A 12,091-nucleotide genomic window follows, 5' to 3' on the forward strand; every position below is an offset into this window, starting at 1 on the left:
AGGGTACAAGATGGCAAATAAGGCCCCACTTTGGTAAGTTTACTAAACGCTCAAAACTCTGTTAAAAGATAAAACCAAATAAACCACGCATTGATGCATCCCCACAAACTTAACACAGTGCCACAAATGAAACACAGTAAACATCTTTTGCATGTAGAATTATTATTTTTTATTTTAACGTATATTTACCTCTGTTTTTCCAGAGAGAGTCTCACCTGTAGCTCAGGCTGCCCTAGAGCTCGCTAGGTATCCAGGTCAGCCTCCAACTAATACTTCTCCTCCTTTAGCTTCCTAATCTCTGCGATTATAGGCACGCACCGCCACACCCAGGCTTATAGGAAGCAAATAAATGCCCCTGGCGATCCGTCTTACCTGATGTTAGACAGATGATGCCTGCTTACTTTCTTGTGCTCCTCCACACACAGACCAATTCCATTCATGGAACAGAAGAAGAAAGGCAAGGCATGCAGAGAGATGAGAATAATGCATGAAAGAAGCCAGCTGGCATAAAAGACTGGAAGAATTTCCCTACCCAAGCCACGGGAGACAAACACAGCCTGCCGAGATATGCCTTTGGTATGCAAAAATGGTGGGTGCTGTACACAAACCTACACAGGGTCGCAAGACTCTGACTCCCCTCACTGGCTCGCTCCCATTCTCGGAAACTCCTCTTTCTTAATAAACTATTTTTATTACCCACCACACATCGTTGGTGCAGTTCCTTACCCTGGGGCATGAGAACCTGAAAACTTCGGTGGGTACCCTCCTGACATTCTTCTGCACCTTTGACAACTGGCACAGACAGGAGGTAGGGTCTGGCTGTTCCTTGTCTCTTTCTTCTGGGCACACCCTTCACTTTCTGGGGCAAGCTCCATGAGAGGCTGCTAGCATGGGGGCGTCTCTCCTTTTCCCTCCTGCCTCTCCTTCCTTCCCTCAGCTTCTGCTGCCAGGAGTGAGTGCTCCTAAAACTTTACTCCTGCCCTAGGGACTTTACCTAAGCTTGTTCGAGGCAAACACGCTTCTGCGGGAGCTGGCAGCTGTCAAGCCTTCAGAACTTTAGACTCAAAGGCACCTGCCCGGGAGCTGAGGGTGATCCACTTTTAAGCTGTGGCAGGACCCATAGCAACCCAGTGCCGAGTCTGGGAGATGAAGGGGTTCTTGCACTGAATGCCACAGCATAAACAGAGGCCCGTGCTCACACAAACACCTACATGGCCACAGGTGGAGACCAGCAAAGACAGGGGTGTCCACGCGGCTGCTTGGGGTCCACGTACACTACACCCCAGACTTTTCTGCTCTCCTGCCATTCACCCCTACAGTCCTGTCGTCTCTTCTTCCAAGATGATTTCTTCCTTCCTTTCACCTTCCCAGCTGCCCCGGGACAGCGTGGCTGGAATGACAGACTCAGACAGATGCAGTTCTAAGCTTGGGCATTGGCAGCACAAATGCTGACTTTGCTGTCCACAGGGTCCTATTGCCTACCACCTTTGTAGGGTGCCAGGGCCAAGCCGATCCTAATTTACTAAGCTCCCTGCTTTCTATAGATGTGATATATTCGCTTCTGCTACATCATACCTTAATTCCTCTCAGGTCCTCTCTGTGCATTTCCTGTGGACAGTCCTGTCCCTAGGAGCATGGAGATAATTACCCAGGTAATAAGGCCATTCCTTTGAGCTTGTAATCCAAATGGGGGAGGCGGGGTCAGCTTGTTCTCACTTTTAGCCTGAATGGGGATTTGAAACAGAAGATGCCAAAGCTGACTAGTCACATAAGCCAGCTCCTCTCTGAGCCTAGTTGCTCAATAACTTGGGACTATTCTTAGAGCTCTTACGGAGGTAGACCTTATTCCATGGAGGTAAGAGAAATAGCCTCTGGCATGCTCATAGCAGGGACCTGGTCCTGGGAGAAGGACAACACAGGCAACTGATTTAAACCCCAGGCAAGGTAACTGCAGAAGAGCAGGCCATTCAAAGCAGCCCTTCCAATTCTCCCAGGACTGCTCCGACTGGGCTGGCTGGGAAGCAGAGCTGCAAGCCATAGATCTTGGGGATTAGGGCGGAGGAGAGGGAGCTCCTGGTACTTCTTTCCTCATGTAGTGTCCCTTGAACTACACGCTACCATGCAGTCTCAAGAACTGGAATAAGAGTTTTGTCAGTAGCTGTAAGTCGTAAAGAGATGGTCAAAGCAGGGACCCGTAACTGGTCCAAGTGCTGAGGGTTGGTGATAGCTGAGTACTTAACCCTAAATGGGACACCCATGTCACCCTCTCCAGAGTCCAGGGAACGTTATGGAAGGGAAGGTGGAAGGACTGTAAGAATAAGGATTGGGAAGGGAGGGAGAGAGGGAAGTGGGAGGGAGAGAAGAAGGGGAAAGGGAAGGAGGGAGGGAGGGAGGGAGGGAGGGAGGGAGGGAGGGAGGGAGGGAGGGAGGGAGGGAGGGGGAGCAAGCAAGGAGGCTCAAGGGGAGGAGAGGGACTAGCTGGGAGAAAGTAGAGGGGTGTAGGAGAAGTGGGGTGGGGCTGTATGGAATGACAGTACATTATATGCAAATGTGGTATTGCAAATGTTTTAAAATTAAATTAGAGCCTAGAGATGGCTCAGTACTTAGGATTCGATTCCCAGTCCCCATACGGAGTTGCTTACAACTGCCTAAAACTCTAGTTCCAGGGACCCAGTGTCGTCTCTAGCCTCCGAGGGTTTGTGCATTCTTGTGCACAAACCCATACACAATCCTTGTATTTTAGTCCTGTAAAAATCTGTGACTTCTAGAGTACGTGACAATTTCAAATTAAACTCCTTGATATGAAAGGATTCAGCCAGCTTCTGCCACAGGGAATCTAGAGCCTCCTCATCTCCAGCCAATACATAAAACAGGAAGAGAAGCTTGTGGTCCCTCCTGGACAGGGATTCTGTCTCTTATCAACCTTGAAGATGGACAGAAGATTGATTGACTGTTACCTGTCTGCTTCCCCAAAAGCTTTTTGGGATCACAGCTCTTAGTGGGGCATGGTGGCCTTAGGATAGGGATATGGAGAGAGCAACATCAAGATTAACACAAAGAAGCCGGTTGGCAGAAAGTCTGGGGAACCTTCCCTCCCCTAGCCCAGATCACCCAGAGAGCAAGCACCAAAGAGTATACAATGTACAAAAGCGAGGGAAGGCGGGTGGTCTGGAGAGAACCTATCGAGGGTTATGAGACTCCTTGCCTAGTGCTTCTGAGCTCTTTCTCAGCACCTGAGCTCGCTCCCAATCTCAGGAGCGTCTTTCTCTTTCTTAACAAACTGCCTCTATTTCCACCACTTTACTTAGTGTTTCCTTGGTACAGTTCCTCATCCTGGGATGCAAGAACCTGAAAACTTCAGTGTACCCTTCCAACTCTGACCCACGTCTTTAACAATAGCCGTGCATGATTTAACGAGAGTACTGAAACGTGGCTTGAGAGGTTGGGGAGATGGCTCAGCGGGCACAGCAAACATGAGGACCCGAGTTGGATCCCCAGAGTTCACACAGCAATCTGTGGGTGCTGGCACACACACTTGTAATCTCAAGAGACAGAGACAAGGAGGGGCCCTGGGACTCTCTGGTCAGCCAGTCTAGCCTAAACTGTAAGTTCCAAGACAATGAGAGACCCCCATCTTAAAATAGGGCTGACAGTAAAATGGTGAGCCACCCCTTTAATTATGGTGGCTCACCCCTTTAATCCCAGAACTCAGGAGACAGAGGCAAGTGATTCTCTGTGAGTTCAAATTCAGCCTGATCTACATGGCAAGTATTGGATAGTCAGGACTACATAAATACATATAGAGACCTTGTCTCAAAATGCCAATGATAGTAATATTAGTAATAATAAGCTAAAAGTAAAAAGGAAGGTGGATAGCATGTAACTAATAATATGGGATGTTGTCCTCTGACCTCCAAATGCATGCACTCATATGCACATGGACATGGGAACACGTTTTAAAAATTGAAGCATGGAATAAGGGTGGGGGCTTGCTGACTCTGTCCTAACTGGATCATCAAGTGGAAAAAATAACACACTTATGTGGATATGCTTGATTCCATGCGCAAGCTTAACTTATATTTAGGTACAAAGGAGCAACAGAGTAAGTGTTTAAGAATATTCGCTGCATCAATCTTGTATTCTGCTACACTACTGAAGGTGTTCTGTAAATCTCTGAAGAAAGAAATTGAAGAAGACCCCAGAAAATGGAAAGATCTCCCATGTTCTTGGTAGGTAGAATTAACACAGTAAAAATGGCAATCTTACCTAATGCAATCTACAGATTCAATGCAATGCCCAGCAAAATTCTTCACAGACCTCAAAAGAACAATACTCAACATCATATGTAAAAGTAAAAAAACCAGGATCGCCCAAATAATCCTGTACAATAAATCAATCACAATCCCTGAGTTTAAACTCTACTACAGAGATACAGCCTGGTATTGGCATAAAAATAGAATGGAGGACCAATAGAATCGAATTGAAGACCCAAATATCAATCCATACACCTACAAACACTTGATTTTTGACAAAGAAGCAAAAAATATAAAATAGAAAAAATAAAGCATATTCAACAAATAGTGCTGGCATAACTGGATATCAACATGTAGAAGAATGAAAATAGACCCATATCCATCACCATGCACAAAACTCATGTCCAAATGGACCAAGGACCTCAATATAAAACCAACCACACTGAACCTCATAGAAGAAAAAGAAGGAAGTACACTTGAACTCATTGGAACAGGGGACCAGCTCCTAAATATAACCCCAGTATTGTGGGAGAATTGTCTGTATTCTGTCAATCATGTTATAAATAAACGCTGATTGGCCAGGCAGGAAATATAGGAGGGAAAATCAGACAGGAAATGAGTAATGAGAACAGGAGAATTCTGGGAAGGAAGAAGTTGATTCCTCCCACTCCTGTCCAGATCACCGGAGCAGCAGGATGTGATCTGCCTCACTGAAAAAGGTACTGAGCGGGGGCTGGAGAGATGGCTCAGCGGTTAAGAGCATTGCCTGCTCTTCCCAAGGTCCTGAGTTCAATTCCCAGCAACCACATGGTGGCTCACAACCATCTGTAATGAGGTCTGGTGCCCTCTTCTGACCTTCAGGCATATATACAGAACATTGTATGCATAATAAATATTTAAAAAAAAAAAAAAAAAAAAAAAAAAGAAAAAGGTACTGAGCCACATGGGTAACAAAGATCAGAAAAATGGGTTAATCAAGAAATGAGAGTTAGCCAGTGAGAGACTAGAGCTAAAGGGCCAATCAGCTTAAAATTTATGGAGACCTATGTGTGGTTTTCTTTGGGACTAAACACCTGGGGTGCCGGGCAGGACAAAAACCACAACAAACAAGCAGGCAGGACCACTCATGTTACACAGTATCACAGACACTGAGAGAAACAATTAATAAATGGGACCTCCTGAAACTGAGAGCTTCTGTAAAGCAAAGGACACCGTCAACATGACAAAACAGCAGCCTATAGAACGGGAAACGATCTTCACCAACCCCACATTAGACAGAGGACTGATTTCCAAAATATTCAAAGAACTTAAGAAATTGGTCATCAGAAGAACGAATAATGCAATGAAAAATGGGGTACAAACCTAAACAGAGAACTCTCAACAGGAATCTAAAATGGTTGAAAGACACTTAAGGAAATGTTCAACATCCTTAGGCATCAGAGAAATGCAAATTAAAACAACTCTGAGATTACAAGAATGGTCAAGATCAAAAACATCCATGACAGCTTATGCTGGGGAGGATGTGGGGTTAAGGAAACACTCCTTCACTGCTGGTGGGAGTGCAAACAGCTACTTTGAAAATCAGTATGGCGATTTCTCAGAAAATTAGGAAACAACCTACCTCAAGACCCAGCAATATCACTTTTGGGTATATATCCAAAGGATGCTCAATCATACCACAAGGATATATGCTCAACTATGTTCATAGCAGCATTGTTTGTCATAGCTAGAACCTGGAAACAACCTAAATGCCCCTCTACTGAAGAATGGATAAGGAAAATGTGGTACATTTACACAATGGAGTACTACACAATGGAAAAAAATAATGACATCTTGAAATTTGAAGGCAAATGGATATATCTAGAAAACATCATATTGAGTGAGGTAACCCAGACCCAGAAAGACAAATATAACATGTACTCACTCTTAAGTGGCTTTTAGACATAAAGCAAAGAAAAACCAGCCTACAATTCACAACCCCAGAGAACCTAGACAACAATGAGGACCCTAAGAGAGACATACATGGATCTAATCTACATGGAAGGTAGAAAAAGACAAGATCTCCTGAGTAAATTGGGAGCATGAGGACCATGGGAGAGGATAGAAGGGGAGGGGGGAGGAAGGGACAGGAGCAGAGAAAAATATATAACTCAATAAAAACAATAAAAAATTTAAAAATTAAAAAAAGAACATTTATTAGGTGATTCTCCTTTGAGAAGCCCACATTCACATTCTACAGCGTGGGTGTGTCTCACTTTCTTCCTCAATGCCTTTCTTTCTCTTAACTCCAGTGCTTCAAATTTATATAAAGTCCCTTAATATGGACTCCAAATTTGCCTCAACAAAATGTTGTTGAACACATTCAGCATAGCACCACACTCACAGGTGGTGAAGAGGCAGCAACATTACAGTGGAAATCTCAGAGATGCCTGTTAATTATGTGGAAGGAACTGAGCTGGCAAAGGCAGGGACAACAGCAGGGCAGATTGCCATGGCTCATTGAGGAAGAAATGAGAGGACAAGCGGGGTCAGGAGGACCTCTTGAGGTGGCCCAGGGGAGAAAAAGGAAAATGTCTTGAGGCAGAGACAGAACATCTCAGCAGAGTGCCTACTATCTCAGCAACATCCCTGGAAGGGAGGTAGGAAGTGTGTCAAGCCTTATGGGAACAGGACGTGACTGCAGGAATCTGTCTGTTCTTGGAAGGCATTTAGGGTGTTTCCCTTTATCTCTAGTATCCTGCAGCTACGTTCCAGGTTGGATGTGAATTCGGTTGTGAATTCCGCTGACCTGGTCTAGGACCCAGGTGCTTTCAAATTGGGGGCTCTCTCTTTGACTCTGAAGACTCCTCATTCACTATTTCTCTGAATACTCTCTCCTCCACTTCTGGTGCTCTCTCTCACAATGACCTGGTCAACGGCTCCTTCATTGTTGTGATTTATTCTGTGGCTGGTTTTGAACCTTTATCATAGTTTCTGTCTCATTACTGCCTGATGTTTCACTCAAGACTTTTCCCAAGCCTATTTCCCAATCACTAAATCAAAATTTGTGTCTAAATTTTAAAAAATAAAATAAAATTGTCTAGTTCAAATTTCTTTTTAAGACAGGGTTTCGCTGCATTGCCATAGGAGGTCTGGAACTTGCTTACATACACCTGGAACCCACAGAGATCTGCTTGCTTTGGCCTCTTGAGTGCGGAGACTGAAGGTGTGCACCATACACCTAGGTAGTTAGAATTTTCTTTAATATTTTTAGTCTTATAATTTCTTCTTTGTTCTCTGAATCTGCTTTGATAAGTAATTAAAATTTCAAAAAAAATGTTTAACTGTCCAAGGGATTACACCCCCTCAAGAGCAAACTATACAAGGGTGATTCTCTTGGAACAAACACGGCCAAGGTTTTCTTGGCTCTTAGCTCTTACCCTTTCTTGGCCACTGGCTACTCTTGCTTAGATCTCGTAAAATCTGTGTTAAACTTATGATGCAGGGATTCCAGCCAACTCCTATCATAGGGAATCCAAAGCCTTGTCTCTGGCCAAGAGATAGAGTAGGGGGAGTGTTAAGGTTCCTCCTAGGTGGGAACTCTGTCCCTTGTCAGCATGAAAAAAGATACGGAAGACTGACCATCACCCTTCTGTGCCCCAGAATGGTTTCTGGGGCACAAAAATTTCCCATTCTTGTTATAGGTTTCCCATCTTTATTTCTTTAAATATTTCATACTTAATTTTTAAGATTTATTTTTTTATTTAAAATATTTTCATTTTACATACCAACCCCAGTTCCTCTTCCCTCCCCTTCTCCTACCCACTGTCTTCCCCAGTCCCACCCCTCGTCCACTCCTCAGAGGGGGTAAGGCCTCCCTTGGGGAGTCAGAGAAGTCTGGTGTGTGGGAGTGTTCATTTACATGTATATGAGTTTGCATGTGCATGCCTGGGCCTTAGAGAGGGTAGAAGAGGACCTGGGATCCCCTGGAAATGGAGTTACAGGCAGGTATGAGCTGCCATGTGAACGCTGGGAATCTAAGCCAGGTCCTCGGAAGAGCAGCCGGCGCTCTTAACCGCTGAGCCATCGTTTCGGCCATGCCCTTATTTTAAAGCTTTATAGCCATGGATGTGTTTAATTCTAACAGCAGCCCCACTTCACAGACACTGTTTGTCACGTCTGCTTACAAAAGAGGAAACAAAGCAACTAGACCAATGTCACACACACCCGAAATCTGCCAAACTGGACTTAAAAGTAAACAAACAAAAAACCAAAAACCAAACAAACAAACAAAACAGAAGTTCAGAATACCACAGACTGAGCTGAGTAACCAACCGCTCCCCAAGCTTAGATACCCTAAGCTGGTGTCTATGACCTAATTTGTAGTACCTCAGAGCGTGACTGCATTTGGAGAGAGGTCTGGGATCTGGCTGATGCTTTTTAAGCAGGGGATGTTACACATCACATTACACAGAAGAAAAACCACACGAAGACATGGAGAATCCAGGCATCTGCAAGTTGAGAACCAAACCTGTTGGCCCTGCTCTTCTGGACTTCAAAAGAAAGCGGCCTCAAACACAACCAACACTGTTGGATCTTTGATCTCAGACTTTGAGCCTCTACAACTGTAAAACAATAAATTTCTGTTGTTTAAGGGCTCTAACCCTTGGTGCTTTCTTACGGCAAACCCAGCAGAACACCTCCTGGCTTCACACTCAGCCAGTTCTAACCCCCACCTCCGGTCAGCTCACACATTTATGGATGTCTGGCTTGCTCAGTTATTATTATTTGACAAAAAAAGGAGAAAATATTTAATTTCCATACTCTGTAATCATAGTGGGGCTAAAAAGTGCATATGATTGATTTTAGAATCTGGGTTTTCTGTTTTTCTATTGTTTCTATTTTTCTGTTTGTCCCCCTTCTCATTTCTTTGAGAGTTACCCTTCGCGTCAGGCTGCCCCAAGTGCTTTCCAGGGTCAGCTCACCTTACAAGGCACACTCATCCAGGTGCTCAGATGAATCGTTCTTATTGGTGTTTGGGGTTACAGAGCCTCCCTCCCCCATAATTGCCTCTTTCTATATTTAAGGATTCGAAGACTCTCAAATTTCTTTCTCAGTTTCCGTGTTGGGATTTCTGGTTATCAGGAGTAGCTAAGAGTTAGACCTCATCTGTGGCTCCTGCATGCTTCTATTTCCCCTTAGGCAATTCTAATTTCTCTCCACAGCCTGGGGCATTTTTCAACTTTGGCACTGAAAGTCCTTTTCAAGTTTGCTGTTGCATCCACAGGGTTCAGATTCTTGTGTTCTCGTACGCATTTGTTTTAAACAAACAAAAGGAAGGGGGGCGGTTCGGTGAGCAAAAGTGCGGACCCGAGTTCAGACCTCAAAACCCATGCAAAGCTGGATGTGGGAACAGAGTCTGAATCCCAGCACTCGTGCGGTTGATATGGGAGGCAAAGACATAGGAAGCTCTGGGGGATCCAGGGCCATTGAGCCTGATGTATACAGTGGTGACCAGCAAGAGACCCGGTCTCAAACATCGTGGAAGGTGAGGACTGACACTCCAGGTTGTCCTTGGCCCTCCACACATGCCATGGCACATGTATGCCCACCTAACTCATGAACATGCTCTCACACACAAACATCATGCATGTGCACAGATTTGAAAGAAAGAGGGAAGAGAGGAAGGGAGGGAGGGAAAGAGAGGGAGGGAGGGGGATGGGAGAGAGGGGGAGGGAGGGAGAGAGGGGGAGGGAGGGAGAGGGGGGAGGAAGGGGGGTGGGGAAGAAGGGAGGGAGGGAGGGAGGGAGGGAGGGAGGGAGGGAGGGAGGGAGGGAAGAAAGCACCACTGAACTGTTCTTGTGGAGGACCTGAGTTCAGCTCTCAGCATACACATCAGGTGACTCACAGCCACCTGGACCTACAGCTCCAGGGAGTCTAACACCCTCTTCTGGTCTCCAATGGCATCCACGTGCACACGACATACACACAGAGAGACACATAAATAAAGTAAAGAAAGCAAGTAAAGACCACAGAGATTATCATAAGAGTTTATCAGAGTAACAACAGAATTAGCCATTCATTTGTGGCACTTGGAGGTTGACCTTAATTTTGAACAGAAATGTTTATTTTTTTTAGAGAGAGAAATACATGCCCGTCATTTCTGTGTGTTCAGGGAAATGTATGGGCAAACTATTTAACCTCTGTATATCTGGCTTCCTCATCACAAGACAGTGGCGATAATTAGATAAATTAATTCACACACTTACACCTGTTTGCATATCCACACATGTACGATCTGCGCTGGGACCACACATGAGGGAGAAAAGCAATCTTTCTTTTTATATCTGAGTCTGATAGTTAGACTGAGTATCATTCTCTGATTCCACCCACTTTTGTAACTTAATCTTTCTCTGTCCCACCAGCCAGCTCCCAAATAACGACATAGAGACTTATTGTTAATTATGAAAGCTTGGCCTTAGCTTACGTTTGTTCCTAACTAATTCTTATAACTTAAATTAACCCATTTATATTAATCTACCATTCTCTCACTTACCGCCCACCCTGCTTCATTCATGTCACCTGATATCTCTCTCACGTCTCTCTTGCATGCATGCCTAGATTCATCTCCAATTTCCTCCCTCTCTGCCAGGAAGTCCCGCCTATACCTCCTGCCTAGCTATTGGCCATTCAGCTTTTTAATAAACCAATCACAGCAATGTATCTTCACACAGTATACAAATATCCCACAACACACTTGCCTGCAAATTTCATTTTTCTTCATACGCAAATAATATTCCATTTTGTGCATGTGCTATGCTTTCATTATCCATGCGTTGGCGGACGTCTAGGTCAGCCCCACTTTCTTGCTATAAAACAGCAACAAACATGGACATATAAACATCTCTGAAATAGGATATGGAGTTTTGGAGCATATGCCCAGAGTGGACTAGCTGGGTCAGAGTTATTAATTGTTTGTTTGTTTGATGTGTGTGTAGACGAATTAGTGAATTAAAATGTATTTAATAGTGAAAATGTAAAGCCCTAAACAAGTTCACTGATATATATAGAGAGAGTTTGAGACTGGGCAAGTGTTTGGGTGACTGCCTTAATCTAACTGTGTGTGTAATATTTGATTTGTAAGTTAATTTAAATAGAGATGCCTTATTTTTAAAAGGAAGGGATGAATGGCTTAGAGATTACTTCCATCTGGCTTTCAGGGGCTAAACCAAAAGCAACATTTTGTGGCAGTCAGACGTCACACTAGGCAGATAGCCGGGACTCAATGATGCCCACTTCCTGCGTCCGTGTCCTGCTGTGACATGTGGGCTGTACCTAATATCTGCTTTCTGACAAGCAGAACACGGCAACGTGATGGGGTGCCACTTAATGTCATTTCCATGAGCACATCACACAAGTCTGCGAGGCTGAGATGGAGCTTGGGATGCAAACATGAGGGGTAGAGCTTAGGTTCCCAGGCCATGAAAGTGAGGTGGGCATGGCTGTTCCCAGCACGCAGGAGGCAGAGACAGGTGATCCCCGGAGGAAGCTAAATGAAATCGGCTAGTTCCAGGTCCAATGACAGCCCCTGCCTCAATAAAGTGGAGACACACATGCGCACAGAGAGAGTGAGAGAGAGGAAGAGTGAGAGGGAGGGAAGGAGGAAGAGAGAGATACACACAGAGAGGCCGTGACTGTCATCTCCTGGAATCTTCTGCACGCTCAATGAAGCAAGCTGCCATGGCAGAGAGGCAAACAAAACACACAGGCACCCAGCCTTGTTCAGCAGGAAACTGGACCCTCTGTCTAGCAACCCCCAAGGAGGAACACAGGTCTGTCAACAACCCCATGAGGCCTGG

This window comes from Chionomys nivalis, chromosome 2 (assembly GCF_950005125.1).
Source record: "Chionomys nivalis chromosome 2, mChiNiv1.1, whole genome shotgun sequence".
Lineage (NCBI taxonomy): Eukaryota > Metazoa > Chordata > Mammalia > Rodentia > Cricetidae > Chionomys > Chionomys nivalis.